Raw genomic sequence first — 15,286 nt, forward strand, 5'->3', positions numbered from 1 at the left:
GTATATTCTCTTCTAGGAATAGGATTAAATTATTCCCCTCCACCCCCTCAGGCAAACCCACAAGTCGAATATTGCATCTCCTACTATGGTTACTCAATTCCTCCATTTCCTTCTCAGTCTGTTTATGACCAAATGGTCTTTTTTACAAATTGATCTCTGAGTCTCTGTTTTATTTTTCAATATAGTCTCCCTGATAGCTCCATACACTTCATCCACTTTTTCTGCAATGACTTTAACCCCTTTGAAAATAATTCTTCTATTTGACCTTCAAACCAGGACATCACAGCTTCCTTGTTGTCTTTGTCACTTGAAAACCGCTATCCATGGAGAAATTTCTTCAAAACTTGGAACGGGAAATAAGCTGAGAGAGCCAGACTGTAGGTGGATAGTTCAGCTTCTGAAACCCACATTTTTGGATGGCAACCTGTGATTGTTGTAACATGTGCACCGGTGCATTGTTGTGAAGAAGCGGCATGCCTGCTATGAATTTTCCTCATCTTTTCTTCTTGATTGACTCCCACAAAGCGATCATTGTGTTGGCTTAACTCTCTCCCCGGTTATGGTTGTCTTGTGTGGAATGAACTCAAGAAGCAAAAGTCCTACATCTCAGAAGACAGACTTTGCCTGCAGATTTTTCTGTCTTGAACTTTTTTGGGATGGGTGATGACTTGATCTTCCACTACATTGACTCCATTGTGGACTCAGGATCTCTGTGATAGTCCCAAGTCTCATCTCCAGTCACCAAACAATGAAAAAAATTCACTTGGTCTTTACAGAACTTCTCCAAGTTCTCCTGATAGCACTGAAGTCTCTTGGCCTTCTGTCATGGCGCCAGCATTCTTAGAACCCATCTTGAACTAACTTTGGACATGCCCAACTTTTCCTGAATTATTTTCTAAACTATACCTGCTGAGATGCCCATTTCTTCAGCTATTTGGGAAACCTTAATTTGTCTGTCTGGCAAAATTAAATCCTCAACTTTCTTGCACATTTCTGTGGAAGTTGCTTCCATAGGCCGTCCAGTGGGAGGATCATCGTCAATGGGCTCTCTGCCCCACTTAAACTACTTGCTCCAGAATTTTACTTTGTAGGATGTTGGGGCAGACTCACCATAAACTGCAGTGATGTGTTCATGGTTTTCCTTTGGCTTTTTCCCTTTTGTGAGAAATTTTATCACGGAATGGTACTTCAAATCTAGCAGTTTCTTACTTGATTCGCACAAGGACTCTCCTGACATCCTGTCTCTTGGAATGTTAGACTTGCACTGAGCTGCAGCTGTGCATAGTAACCTTGAGACATGTCACAACATGCACAGACTTGTTTCAACACACTTGCTACTTTCTTTCATACATGGGTAGATAAATTATTGAACACCCCTTGTATTTGCACCCTGCGCCACTGCACTGTCTACTCAGCCCTTGATATGGTGCTAGATTTAAGAGTTACCAGATCAAAAAAGAAAGAGGACCTATGTTCCCAAAATGCTGGTAGATCAAAAAAATAAAAAGATGGAACAAAGTCTCTGGAAGTCACAGGAGCCATTTAATGACAAAAGTTTATTAACATAAAAATTCAGATATACCAGTAAATACTAAAGCATCCATATAATACCAGATGTCCATGCAGGTTGCAATGTATGATGTACAAGTCAAGCCACTGGGTTTCTCTTTGAACTTTCATAAGTGAGCCACAGGTCTTGCTGAGTTGCTCATTACCTGAGAACTAAAGTACCTGACTTGGACGAGTGAGCGAGCTCCAGGCTCTAATAATCAATCCACTTTAAATCAAATTTTATATGAACAAGGTAATTCTGCGTACTCATCCAAAGTTCATTCCAAAGGCAATCTCAGATTTCCATCTTAATCAATCTATTGTCCTGTCAAAACATTTTTCCCAGGCCAAAGTTGAAAACACACTCTTGGAGCTTAAGAGAGCCATCTTTTTCTTTTTTAACCCAAATAGGGTAGGGACTTCTATCAACAATTGCAAACTTTGTTGAATTGACTAGAAGGCTGCATTTTTTTACCATATGCCTAGGTCTACTGAGGTACCTGGTGGTCCAGCGGGGGTCTTTGAGGCAGGAGCGCGACTGCTTTATAAAATTGTTGCCACAACCTCTTGTAGCTGCTCATGGTACTACAGAAAATGCCTCAAGCAGCTATTTTAGAAGGCAGCCATGAGGTGGCAGGAGCGAGAAGGCCATGCTCCTGCCACATAGTTCCCTGCTGGACCACCAGGTACCTCGGTAGGCCCAAAAAGGGGGGAGAGGGATCCGTTGGGTTGGGAAGTAGATTAAAGGGTTAGGGCCTGGAGCGCTGCAGCCACATGCAAGAAGAACCACAGGTTGCCGACCTCTACCCTAGGCCCATTTCTGAGGCCTTTTTGGAAACCTTAAAGTGGTTTAATATACATTTTTCACAAGGAATGTTCCCTGTAAATGGGGGTAGTATAGTTTTACTTATTTTGAAAAATGCAAAAGCATGTTCACAAGATGTAAAGAATTACAGACTAGTAACTTCTATTCCTCTATCAAGATCATGGAAAGTTTGGCTGTTAGTCAATTGACAATTTAATATGGATACATTTGATATATTGCACAACACATAATCTGGGTTTTGTAAATAACACTGAGACAGTTTAGGGCTCTGTTGTAGCAGAAGGTAAGGCTAGTCTTATGCAATTAGACTTTTCGACCTGGTAGACTCTGTGCTTTTGTTATTGTTATTAAATGAGATTGGTATTGTAGATAGTGTTCTCCAGTGGTTCAGAGGTTTCTTGTCTCTTAGATTGTATGTATATGTGTAATGTTAAATTTCAAGGATCTCTGCTGTCAAGCTTGTAGAGGGTAGAATGTGGAGTTCCAACCTTGTTTAACATACTTATGAGTTTGCTAGGCAAAAAACTTGACAAATGCTGATGACATTACACTCTTACTTCTCATATTTCTATCTGTAGATGAAATATCAGAATAAAAGGCTGCTTCAGTATGATAGATCTTTCGATTTTGGGACATACTCTGAAATTGAACAAGGATAAAACCAAGTTTTTGTTAATTGGACAAACATCTGAAATGATAATAAACTTAGTCTAGGCTATCCTAAGTTCAAATCTGAGACAAATGTAAAGATTTAGGGAACTTTGTTACATAATACCCTGATACTCAAGTCACAGGTGAATGTGTTGGTGAAGAAATCATTTGTATTACTTAGAAAATTAAGAAGATTACAAAGTTTTTGGATATATAGGTACTGGTCTTTTACTTAGTGATCAAAGTTTGCTGCTATCCCAATTAGATTATTTTAGTGGTTTGTTTGTAGGCTGTCACAAATATTTACTTAAACTGTAGACTGTTCAGAATATGGCAGCAGGTTTAATATTTTCTGCACATAAGCAAGATAGAATTATTCCATTATTTGATAAATCTCCACTGGTTGCCTATTGAGGCTTGAAGTCAATTCAAAATGTGTACAATGACATTTAGAATAATATATGGGAGATCACTGTCATATATGTCAGATTTAATATTTATGCAAAAAGGAAATAAGATCAAAATGCTAAGTAATACTATGTTATTGTATTACCCAGATCCCAAGAAGTTACATAAGAGCATCTTTACGGCAGGTTTTCCTATCAAGGTTCAGGAGTTTAGAATTCATTATCTTCTCACATTAGGATGATACAAAATTATCTGGTATTCTAGAAAGTCTTAATCATTTTTTCTTTAGAAAATATTTAGAAATGAGATGTTGAGATTACTGTATTTTGCCATTACAATGTTCTTCCCAAGGGCTTCCTTGGCTGTCTTTTTTGGAATCTGCATAAAACTTCATGGTTTGCAGAATATAAGAGCATTTATCATGTAATATATATTATTTTCTTTTCCAGGCTGCCATTCCTCACCTGCTGCCCCCTTCCTCCACCCCCCCCCCCAAAATGTTCGAAGTTAGTTGTTGGTGTTGATATTTGCCTGTTGCAGTGCCTTGTTTTCCATTTTTCTGTTGAAGGCAATTATAGCTAGGGAGTCTCTTCAATAAGGCTTGTCCTTGGAGAAAACCAAGTTACTTAGCTATATCAATTTTTTTTAATGAACAGCAGACTTAAAAAAAACCAAAAAACTTTTGGAAGTCAATATGGGGATAGAATATATCATACTGAAGTCATCAATTCCATTGACATATGAGATAGTCATATGTGGAACATTATTGCATATTAAGCCCCCATAGACGGCTATAAATGCCAGCTTTTCCTAATTATGACCGGGATAGCCATGCAAATGGTAACTCGTAATTGGAAAAATATGATCGCCTCAATTTTCCTTTTTGGTGGGCGAATTTATGCTCAAACTATAGGTATGAGAAAATGAATGTTGACATCTTGGGGCATAGCAATTTATTTAAACTGGTTTGGGGCCCGTTGACGTCTTTTATTACTTCATTATAGTTGTCTTTAATTTTTGTTTAATTCCGCACACATCCAGGAAAGGGTGAGAGGGTGGTGGTGGAGGGGGGGGGGGTTATTTCTTTGCTTTGTCTTAATCCTTGATGAAATGTAATGGAAGGAAAGGGGGGATTTATTCTTTATGCAGTGTTATTGATTATGATTATAAATGTTTAACTTGCTGATTAATGTAAATATACGTTTATTGCACTTTTGTTCTTAAAAATCAATAAAGATATATATTGTAACCCACACTGTGGATCGAGCGGGAGTCCACAGCGCTCCAAAAGGTTACCTGGACGAATTACACCAGCATGTGACCCGGAATGGAGTCACCCTGCAGGACTGGACTGCTATTAGGCAGAAACTCAAAAAGAAAGAACAAAACAAAGTCTCAACAATTGAGGCTGATAGAAAAATAATTCAGTTTTACTTATTCCTTAATTCAGGTAAGCAGTTCATCACAACAGTTGAAAAATTGGTCAGAATAGCAATCAGTATCAAGGCACCAAATTCAAAACAGGTAAGAAAACAAAACAGCTCCAAAATCAAGTTCAAAATGGCAGCTGAGTTTTCCAGCTCTTCTTAGAGCTAATACAAGCCTGCTCCCAAGCAGCTTGCTCAATTTCCACAGTTACAGTTCAAGAAACTGGCTTCAAAAATTCACAGTAGTTGAAAAGAAAAAAAATATATACAAAATAAAGCCTCTGGCAGCTTTGTACTTCTGCCAGGCAAGGAGAGTGTCTCAGGTTTTGCTAAGTAAAGCCACAGGTCTGGCTTTACAAAATTCCCACCCAGGGTGACAACAAAACCTCTCCCCAAATTCACACTCCTAGCTTTACAAAAAACATCCCAGAAAGTCTAAACAGGCAAACAGTCAAAAACACTCACTCTTTTGTGGCTAGAAATCAAGTCCACCTGCATGGGCTCCGGAAAGTCAGTAGCACACTCTGTAAAACCTTCTTGACAATCAATGGGCTCCACATCCAGAAAAGGCAAGTCCTCAGCTTGTTCAGCCTCTGTTAGCTCCATGGACATGGGTCCATTGCTCCTGCTTGGCCCAGGGGACTCCTCAGGGAGAAAAGGTTTGAACCTTCTCCCTAGCTGGCCTGCCTGTCTGATCTCCACTGCTGGCTTACATACCCTAGGGCCCCGCCCTACTCTCGCTGAGTCAGCAGTGTACCTGGAGGTTCTTGGGTTCCCCCGGTGGTGGCTTGGGTACAGCTCACCTATCCCATTCCCAGCTATATCAGGCTCCCTCTGGTGGTCAAAGGAAATATTATTTGAATCCTGACCAGGAGAGACCTTGGAATTTGCCTTCCGGATTTTCCCTTTTACTTTTACTCCTGAACTAACTGGGCCCTTGGCAGGCATCATGTCTGACTGGCCACAATATATATATATATAACAGCAGGCTTCAATTCCTCACATGTCCACATACCTTCCCAAAGAGTTGTATTTTAGTCAAGCAAGACATATATAAAGAAGTGGTCCTGCGTGACAGTGGCAGGCAGGAAGTGGTACATATACACGCTGGACTGACTCAAATATTTTGAGTGTATTCAAAATTTAGGAAGCTTCTTGCTAGGGCTCCATTAGTGACATAAGAGCATAAGAATTGCCATACTGGGAAAGACCGAAGGTCCATCAAGCCCAGTATCCTGTTTCCAACAGTGGCCAACCCAGATCCCAAGTACCTAGCTAGATCCCAAGTAGTAAAACAGATTTTATGCTGCTTATCCTAGGAATAAACAGTGGATTTCCCCAAGCCATCTCAATAATGGCCTATAGACTTCTCTTTTAGGAAATTGTCCAAGCCATTTTTTAACCCCGCTAAGCTAACTGATATCATCACATTCTGTGGCACCAAATTCCAGAGTTTAATTATACATTGTGTGAAGAAATATTTTCTCCAATTTGTTTTAAATCTACTACTTAGTAGCTTCATCACATGCTGCCCCCTAGTCCTAGTATTTTTGGAGAGTGAACAAGTGATTCACATCTACCCCTTCCATGCCACTCGATATTTTATAGATATTACTCATGCTGTCCACAAAGAACACCTGCTTACAGGTAAATAACTTGGTTTTATATGCTAAATGCTAGGTTTATTAGTCATGGACCTAAAAGTTCTGTCCTCAACAAGAATTTCACATTTTTCTGTGGATACGTAGCATTCTGCTTTTCTATATACAGGTATATATATATATTTTTTTTTTTTCAGATATCTTTGATAAAGAGAGTTCTAGACACTGTAAGGGAGCATCCATCAAAGGCAATTCTAATGGTTTCATACTGACCAAAGAAATCATATTTTTCCAGAGCTGATCGAATTTTGTCACAAGGCATCTGATCTCATGTAGGGAAAAGCAGCAGCTGCTCCAGTCCAATGCTTCATCCTCATCTCCAGTTTCTGTGTTTGGCAGCTGATAAATTGAAATGGTCATGCTGAAGAGAAAAGATATTTGGGCAAAATGATTAATGGTCTACTGCGGTCCAAAATAGCATCCACAAATAATATATGCTGTATTATTTGGAGATAATTTACTCGTGTCTAGAAAATGGTATTGATTATACCTAGAGAAACTATGAAGCGTCTCTTCAATTTTTTTTTTTTTTTGGTGGGTGGGGTTGGTTTAGAAAATAAACTCAAAAGTGAGTATATTAGGAGACCTATTCACTAATGTTACATATTCAGTATAGGATTTTGTTTAAAATTTTATCTCCTACATATAAGTTTCTTCATATTGGACTGCCTCATTATGGGCCCCTTTTACAAAGCTGTGGTAGCGATGCTGCTGCGGTAAATACACCAAAGTCCTTAGGAATTGAATGGGCTTTGGCGCATTTTCCGCAGCAGCATCACTAGCACAGTTATGTAAAAGACCCCCTATGTCTTATGTGTACTTATTCTGCACAAACTGTTAAGATCGTTATATTCATCTGACGCAAACCTAATAGTCTTTCCATCTCTAAGAAACTAATTTTGGCCTCTTCTTGGATGCAGCATTTTTCTGTCTAGTACCTATTTTTGGGAATCAACTTCCTGTGAACCTTTGTACTAGAATATATCAAAACAGGTTTAAAAATTGGTTGTTCTAGTGAGCCTTCAATGACTTAATGTAAGAGGGTACTCTCTGTATGGAGACATATGCTTGCATTTTTTTTTTTTTTTGGGGGGGGGGTGCTCTGTGAGAGGAGTATATAGAAAGTTACTGGCCCCCTTAATATTCCCTGAAAGATCCACCTTAAATTTGAAACAGAGAGAATATGTCTCAGTGAGGGCAAAACAGTGAGCACGTGGTCCAGTCAGGATAACTGTTGAGCACATCTAAGCCATGGAGAAGACAGCAGCCCTCCAGTAGATGCTTTCACTAAATATCTGTAAGCAGCAGAAGCTTAATTCATATAGGCCAACTTTTACCTTGGAACCTTGGGAACTGCTAATCCTTGAGGCCAGGCCTGGTTTTTAACCTTTGAAGACAAGACTGCTATCCCTAAAGACCCTAGCACTGTTTCTGTGATGCCTTAGACAAATCAGGTTAAACTTTTTTTATTTTTGACCCAAAAAACATTTAATTTATATGGCGTAAATAGAGTCAAATCACAGTATTACAATCAGGTTCCAAAGCAAATGTTGCGATCAGAGTAGTTCTCTGAGTAATGAGTTCCAAAGAAGTTTCCAAAAATTCTGTAAGTTCAAAACATCACCTCATTGCTGTTGCAACTGTGAGTCTGATTGCCCTACCTTAGATATTCCCATGATATAGTAGACCTTTATTATTGGAGGCAGAGATTCAGATGGTATTTTCAGTCCGTCAACCTCGACTTTTTACCATGTAAGTTATCAGAGAAGATTTTGGAAAATTTTTCTATGCATGATTTTTCAAATATGCCAGGAGTGTCAGACTCATTATTGAGACTTAGGGGTACTTTTACAAAGGCACGATAGCGGCTTAACGTGCGGAATACCGCACGTTAAACCGCCTGCCGCGCTAGTGCCTAACGCCTCCATTAACGAGGCGTTAGAATTATAGGCTGCCGCGGGGGTTAGCACGTGATGAAATATCCGATGCGCTAACCCCCGTAGCACGCCTTGATAAAAAGAGCCCTTAGTCTTAGCAGAAGTATAGGGTTACAACCTCTCCAACCCTATGCCAGTTCTGTGGTGTAAATAAAAAAAATTTTCCTCTCTCTTTTAGGTCTTAGTTCATTCTTGCTGTCTAACACCAGCTCTGACAGATACACATTTCAAATCTGACATATTGTAATCACCAAATAGAAAATAAAATTATTTTTTCTATCTTTTGTTGTCTGGTCATTTTGTTTTTCCATCATCTTGGTCTCTGTTTCTCTTTCTGCTTTTTGTCTCTCTTCAACTAATTCTCTTTCCAGTGTCTGCTGTCCATTTTTTCTCCTCTCTTGTTCCAGTCCCTCTTTATTCCTGTCTCCAACGTACTGTATTGATTTTTCCCATTCAGCTTTCTTAACTTTTTCTTTTCTTTTTTGCCTTTGTCCACTCAAATCTTGCCCTCTTTCTCACCCTTCTTTTTAAATTTTCAGCTACCTCTCAATTCTCCATCTTATCACAGTCCCTAGCTCTCCCATTTCCCATCTCACTCCTTTCCCAGCCTCCTATTTCCTTCTTTTTACTCCCCATTACCATATCTCTCCTCCTCTCTACCCCATGGTCCAACATTTTGCTCCTTATCTTTTCTGTTCTTCTTTCCTCCCCCCTTGATGCTGAAAAATGAGATGGAAGGAAAAAAAAGATTCTGCATCTCTCTCTTCCTTCCATCCCCAGATCCAACTTCTCTCACTTTCTCTTAACTGCCCCCATCCCACCTCTTCCTTCCCTCCCTCCCTCCCCCAGATCCACCATTTCTCCCTTTTTCTTCCCAACAGTTCTCCCTTCAAGTATCTCTTTCCCTCTTCCTCTACAGCACCCCAGGTCCAACTTCTCTCCCTTCAGAACATTTCCTACCATCTCTCTGTCCTCTGTTTCTGGCCCCATAAGCTCTCCCCTATGCCCAATCTGTAACTGCGTCTAATACCCTCCCACTTCATACTTAACCCCCCCTCAAAAAACCCCAACAAAAAACAGTTGGTCCAGGAGACTTCTTCGGCCCAGCATGTCCTCCCCCTTCTCTCTGCACCAGTTCAATGTTGCTCTCACCTTCTGTTATGCTGAAAAATCTTCCTGCCTCGGTAGTGATTCATCAACGTTGTCCGTGACTCCCCTTCCTACTTTCCATCTGCCATGGTCTATCTCCAATGATGCAACTTCCTATTTCCACCCGGGTGGACCACGGCAGATGGAAAGCAGGAAAGGGAGCTGCAGGCAATGATGCAGAATCACTGCAAAGGCCAGCAGATCTTTCACTGTGACAGAAGGTGAGTGTGACATCGGACCAGCGCAGAGGAAAGACATGCTGGGCCACGGGGACCACCCAGAACCTTGGGGCTGCGCCATGAGAAGAAGTTCCCGGACCATGTCTCCAAGGCAGGAAGCACTGTCGCAGGCCACATAAAACAGCCAGATTCAGCCCATGGGTCTTGTGTTTGATACATGTGAAATATGCCAACCTTTTATGCATAGAACTTCTATCTTTAATAAATGATATTCCTAGATTCTGGACTTCCTGAGCTTTGGTGCTAAGAGTTCCAGTCTTAGCCTGTTGGTTTGATGCCTGGGCCTGAGCGACAACTGCTTGAGAAATATTAATCAAATCAACTGAGAAACCTGCAGTAATATCCTTCAGAGAAGCACTGAAACTGTGGGCTCCTTTTATTAAGCTGCGTTAGCGTTTTTAGCGCACGTAGCATTTTAGCGCGCACTAAACCCATGCTACGTGGCTAGAACTAATGCCAGCTCAGTGCTAGCATTAAGGTCTAGTACGGGCGGCAATTTAGCACGCGCTATTCTGCACATTAAAGCCCTAACGCGGCTTAGTAAAAGGAGCCCTATGTATAGCATCCCACAGTGACAACATAGTCCATAGATGATCCAGTTTGTGAAGGAAACAGGCTTTATATATTTTTTAACATAAATACTAATGCTTTCACAATTCTGAGTGACTAGTGTTTGTTGAGGCCCTGTGGCACACCCTTGTCCACGCTGCTACATACTCCCTTAACTAAGTTTAGTTGAATAATTCCTTGGCTTGATGTTACCTAGGACATATCTTTTTGGTTCTTTGACTGTCTGGCCATTTGGACTATTCCCTCTCCTTTTGTGTTCTGGTTTGATATTGTTGTACTGGCTATTATTGTTGTGCTATATCAGTTCCCCCATGGCCCTTGTGGCTCAATATCCCAATATGTTTCAAATGTCTGTATGCAAAATACTAACTTTTTATTGTGCAATCACCATGATAGTTTTCAAATGTGCAATTTACCAGATAACTCACTTCATAGGCGTCGGAACAGGGGGTGGGGGCCACAGGGGCTGTAGCCTCCCCCAAAATTGCCTGGCATTAGGGGAGAGCAAGCAGGGTAGCTGCCCTATGTCCCGCCATAGCCAGAAAACAACTTTGCCCATGTTCCAGGGCTCTAACGCTGCGCTTGCCAGCTTCCCGACTCTTGTCCGACAAAACTGGAAGTTACGTCATGAGGGGGAGGGAGGAAAAGCGAAGCCGGCAAGCATAGCTTTAGAGTCCCAGAGCATGGGTGAAGTTGCATGCTGGCTACAGCAGCGTTGGCAGGAGATAGGGCAGGGAGGGAGGCTTCAACTCGCTGCTGGGTCCTGCCTTCGCACAAACAAAGTAGGTGGAACACGGCAGCGAGGAAGGCCCGAAGCAAACAGGAGCAGCGAGTTGTGAATGCTGCGCTGCCAACGGCTGTGTGAAACTGTGGGCGGAATGCTGCGGGGGGTGAGAAATGCTGCTGGGCTGTGTGAGACCACGGGGGGAGGGGGGAAGAGAAATGCTGCTGTTGCATCCTATTGGGCAGAGAGAGGGAAAGAAGGAGAAGGGAGACCATGAAGGGGGATAGGAGAGAAATGCTGCTGTTGCACCCAGTTGGGGAGAGAGAGGGAAAGAGGGAGAAGGAAGACCGGGGGGGGGGGGGAAGAGAAATGGAGCTGTTGCACCCAATTGAGGAGAGAGAGGGAAAGATGGAGAAGGAAGAGAAATGTTGCAGTAGCACCCAATTAGCGAAATAGAGAGAAGGAAGACCGGGGGGAGGAGAAATGCAGCTGTTGCACCCAATTGGGGAGAGAGAGGGAAAGAGGGAGAAGGAAGAGAAATGCTGCTGCAGCACCCAGTTGGGGGGAGAGAGGGAGAAGGAAGACCAGGGAAGGGGGGGGATGCTGCTGCTGCACCAATTGAGGAGAGAGATGGAAAGAGGGAGAAGGAAGACCAGGAGGGGATGGGGAAGAGAAATGCTGCTGTAACACCCAATTGGGGGGATAGAGGGAAAAAGAGGGAAAAGGAAGACCAGGGAAGGCGGAGGAAGAAATACTACTGCTGCTGCACCCAAATGGGGAGACAGAGGGAAAGAAGGCGAAGGAAGACCAGGGAAGAGAAATGCTGTTGCTGCACCCAATTGGGGAGAGAGAGGGAAAGAGAGAGAAGGAAGAGAAATGCTGCTGTTGCACCCAGTTGGGAGGGAAGAGGTAGAAAGAAGAGAAATACTGCTGTTGCACCCAATTGGGGAGAGAGAGGGATAGAAGAAAAAGGAAGACCAAGGAAGGGAGAGGAGAGGAACGAGAGATGCCAAGTCCATGGGAGGGAAAGAAAGGAAAGGAGATACCAGACCATGGAGGGGGAGGGATGGATGCCAGGGCATTGTGGGGAGGGAGGGAGACAGATGACAGACCAGGGGAAAGGAAGGAAGGAGGGAGGGAGAGAAAGGAAGGAGCGGAGAGAGATGCCAGGGCATGGGGGAGGGAAGGGTAAGGAGACAAATGCTAGACCAGAGGGAAAGGAAAAAGAGGAGCTGCCACAACATGGAGGGAGAGATAGGAGAGGAGAGAGATGCCAGGGCATGGGGGAGGGAAGGAAATAGAGATGCCAGACCATGTGGTGGAGTGGGAAGAAAGGAAGGAAATAGATGAGAGAGATGACAGAGGACAGGGGAACGGGGTGGTGACAGAAAAATGGAGAGGGGGTGAAGCTGAAATGAATCATGTACAAAGGAGAGAAGGGGCACACGGCACAGGATATACAGTTTATTGAAGGGACATAGAAAGAGGGAAGATGCCGTATGGAAGAGAGAGAGTGGACACTGGATGGAGAGGGCAGAGAGGGTGGACAGTGGATGGAAGGGGCAGAGAGAGGGTGGACAGTAGATGGAGTAGAGCGAGAGGGCAGAGGCTGGATGGAAGGAGCAAAGAGAGATGGCAGATGTTGCATGGAAGGGAGAGAGGACAAACACTGCATAGAAAGAAGAATGAAGAGAAGATGATTAAAGCAGAAATGACAAAAGGTAGAAAAAAAATTATTTGTTGCTTTTTGTAGAATCAAGTAGTCTTGTAACTGTATTGATAAAAATTTATAAATAGGAAATGGAAATAAGGCAATGTTAGAAGCATACAGTGTGCTTTGTGTAGTTTAATTTTGTGGTTAACCATTATGTGTTGTTATTAAGATTATATTGTGTGCATATATGAAAAATGAATGGAAAAAAATTGTTTTACAATTAGTACTATTATAGGGGTGGGGTCTGGGGATGGAGATTGGGTGGGGCAGAGATTGGGCGGGGTCAGGGTGGAGCTTTCAGGCCCCCCCAAACAAAAAAGCGTTCCGCTACCTATGACTCACTTGATAACAGTTATCCTGCCGTTGTATCGGGCAATGGTGCGCCCGCATCTGGAGTACTGCGTCCAATATTGGTCGCCATACCCAAAGAAGGATATGGCGATACTCGAGAGGCTTCAGAAGAGAGTGACACATTTGATAAAAGGTATGGAAAACCTTTCATACGCTGTAAGATTAGAGAGACTGGGGCTTTTTTCACTGGAGAAACGGAGACTTAGAGGATATATGATAGAGACTTATAAGATCACGAAGGGCATAGAGAAAGTGGAGAGGGACGGATTCTTCAAACTTTCGACAACTACAAGAACGAGAGGGCATTCCGAAAAATTAAAAGGGGACAGATTCAGAACAAATGCTAGAAAGTTCTTCTTCACCCAACGGGTGGTGGACACCTGGAACGCGCTTCCAGAGGGAGTGATAGGACAGGGTATGGTATTGGAGTTCAAGAAGGGATTGGACAATTTTCTGAAGGAAAAGGGGATAGAAAGGTATAGATAGAGGGCTAGTATACAGGTCCTGGACCTAATGGGCCGCTGCGTGAGCGGACTGCTGGGTATGATGGACCTCAGGTCTGACCCAGCAGAGGCACGGCTTATGTTCTTATGATATAATCTCTGGAGTAAATGCACACAGGAAATCCAATACAATAGCATTTAACCTTTTATTTTATTAGGTATTTATATACATGCAGTCCCTGTTTTATGAACATCCGACTTACGTCACACTCGTACTTATGAACAAGTGTTCTGTTCTACCTTCAATGTCCCAATGTGCCCCTCTCCCTCCTTCCTGAGTTCCAACACTCCCCTCTATGTCCATACATCCCTTCATTCTGTTCCGCAAGTACGTGCCTCCCTCTGGCATGTGTTTACCTTCTGGCCGGCTCCCTCCTTCCAGCTGCAGTTATTTTTCTGCACAAAGCCATGGACAGTAGCTCCTATGCGCATTCCGCGTCTGAGCCGAAAGCTTTCCCTCTGACATGGGAGGAGCTTCCTTCGACATCAGAGGGAAGGCTTCTGGCTCAGACAAAGGATGCACATAGGAGCCGCTGCCCATGGCTTTGTGCAGAGAAATAACTGCAGCTGGAAGGAGGAGGCAGCTGGCCAGAAGAAGGTAAACACCCACTGGAGGGAGACATGTATTTGGGGCACAGGATGGAGGGAGGGAGAGGGTCTGCATTGGGATACGGCAGGGAGGGAGAGGGCTCCTGGGTACTTACTTGCATATGTGGTGGGATTGTGGAAGGGCTTGTGGGTTCTGGATCTCAGTATTTCATAGAAACATGATGACAGATAAAAGCCAAATGGCCCATCTAGTCTGCCCATCTACAGTAACCATTATCTCTTTCTCTCCGAGAGATCCCACATGTCTATCCCAGGCCCTTTTGAATTCAGACACAGTCTCTGTCTCCACCACCTCTTCTGAGAGACTCTTCCAAGCATTGTCATCTATTCTGCATATGGTTCTTGAGCCCTCCATTGGGTTAGTATTTCTGTATCATTATGATAATAGTTGGGAGGAGGAGGAAGTCCACTTCACTAAACTGTTCCTAACGGTGGCTCGCCTAGCACTGGTGGCCAGTTGGAAACAGCCTGCTGCTCCAGATATGCAATTAGTACTGACTAAACTGTATGATTGGTATTCTCTGTATGGGCTGACAGCCTTGAAGCATCACAGAATGGGGAGTTTTATTAGGAAATGGCAATGCTATGAAGAGTGGAGGAAGGTGATATTTGTTGTATGTGCGATCTGGGGGTGGGGAGAGTTAATGTTGCTGGTTGCTTTCTGTATCATAATGGTCATCTTGTATATGATGTTTTCCAGTGTATTATTCTGTGAATTGATCTTCTGGTTACTTTGTTCTGTATAATATGCCTTGGCAACAAATAAAAGCTATAAGTTAAAAAAAACAAGAAAAAAGAAAAGAAAATGATAAAAGGGATGGGACAACTTTCCTATGAAGAAAGGCTAAAGTGGCTAAGGCTCTTCAGTTTGAAGAAGAGATGACTTAGTGGAGATATGATAGAGGTGTATAAAATACTGAGTGGAGTGGAACAAGTAAATATGAATCGCTTGATCGCTTGTTTACT

The 15,286-nt window shown here is 42.7% G+C and overlaps 1 protein-coding gene across 6 annotated transcripts in view; it reads left to right on the forward strand.

Moving 5' to 3' along the window:
* ADARB1 (adenosine deaminase RNA specific B1) overlaps positions 1-15,286 on the forward strand; it is a 489,575-nt gene that overhangs the window by 243,587 nt on the left and 230,702 nt on the right. The window lies entirely within an intron of this gene.

This window comes from Geotrypetes seraphini, chromosome 5 (assembly GCF_902459505.1).
Source record: "Geotrypetes seraphini chromosome 5, aGeoSer1.1, whole genome shotgun sequence".
In the NCBI taxonomy this organism is placed as follows: Eukaryota; Metazoa; Chordata; class Amphibia; order Gymnophiona; family Dermophiidae; genus Geotrypetes; species Geotrypetes seraphini.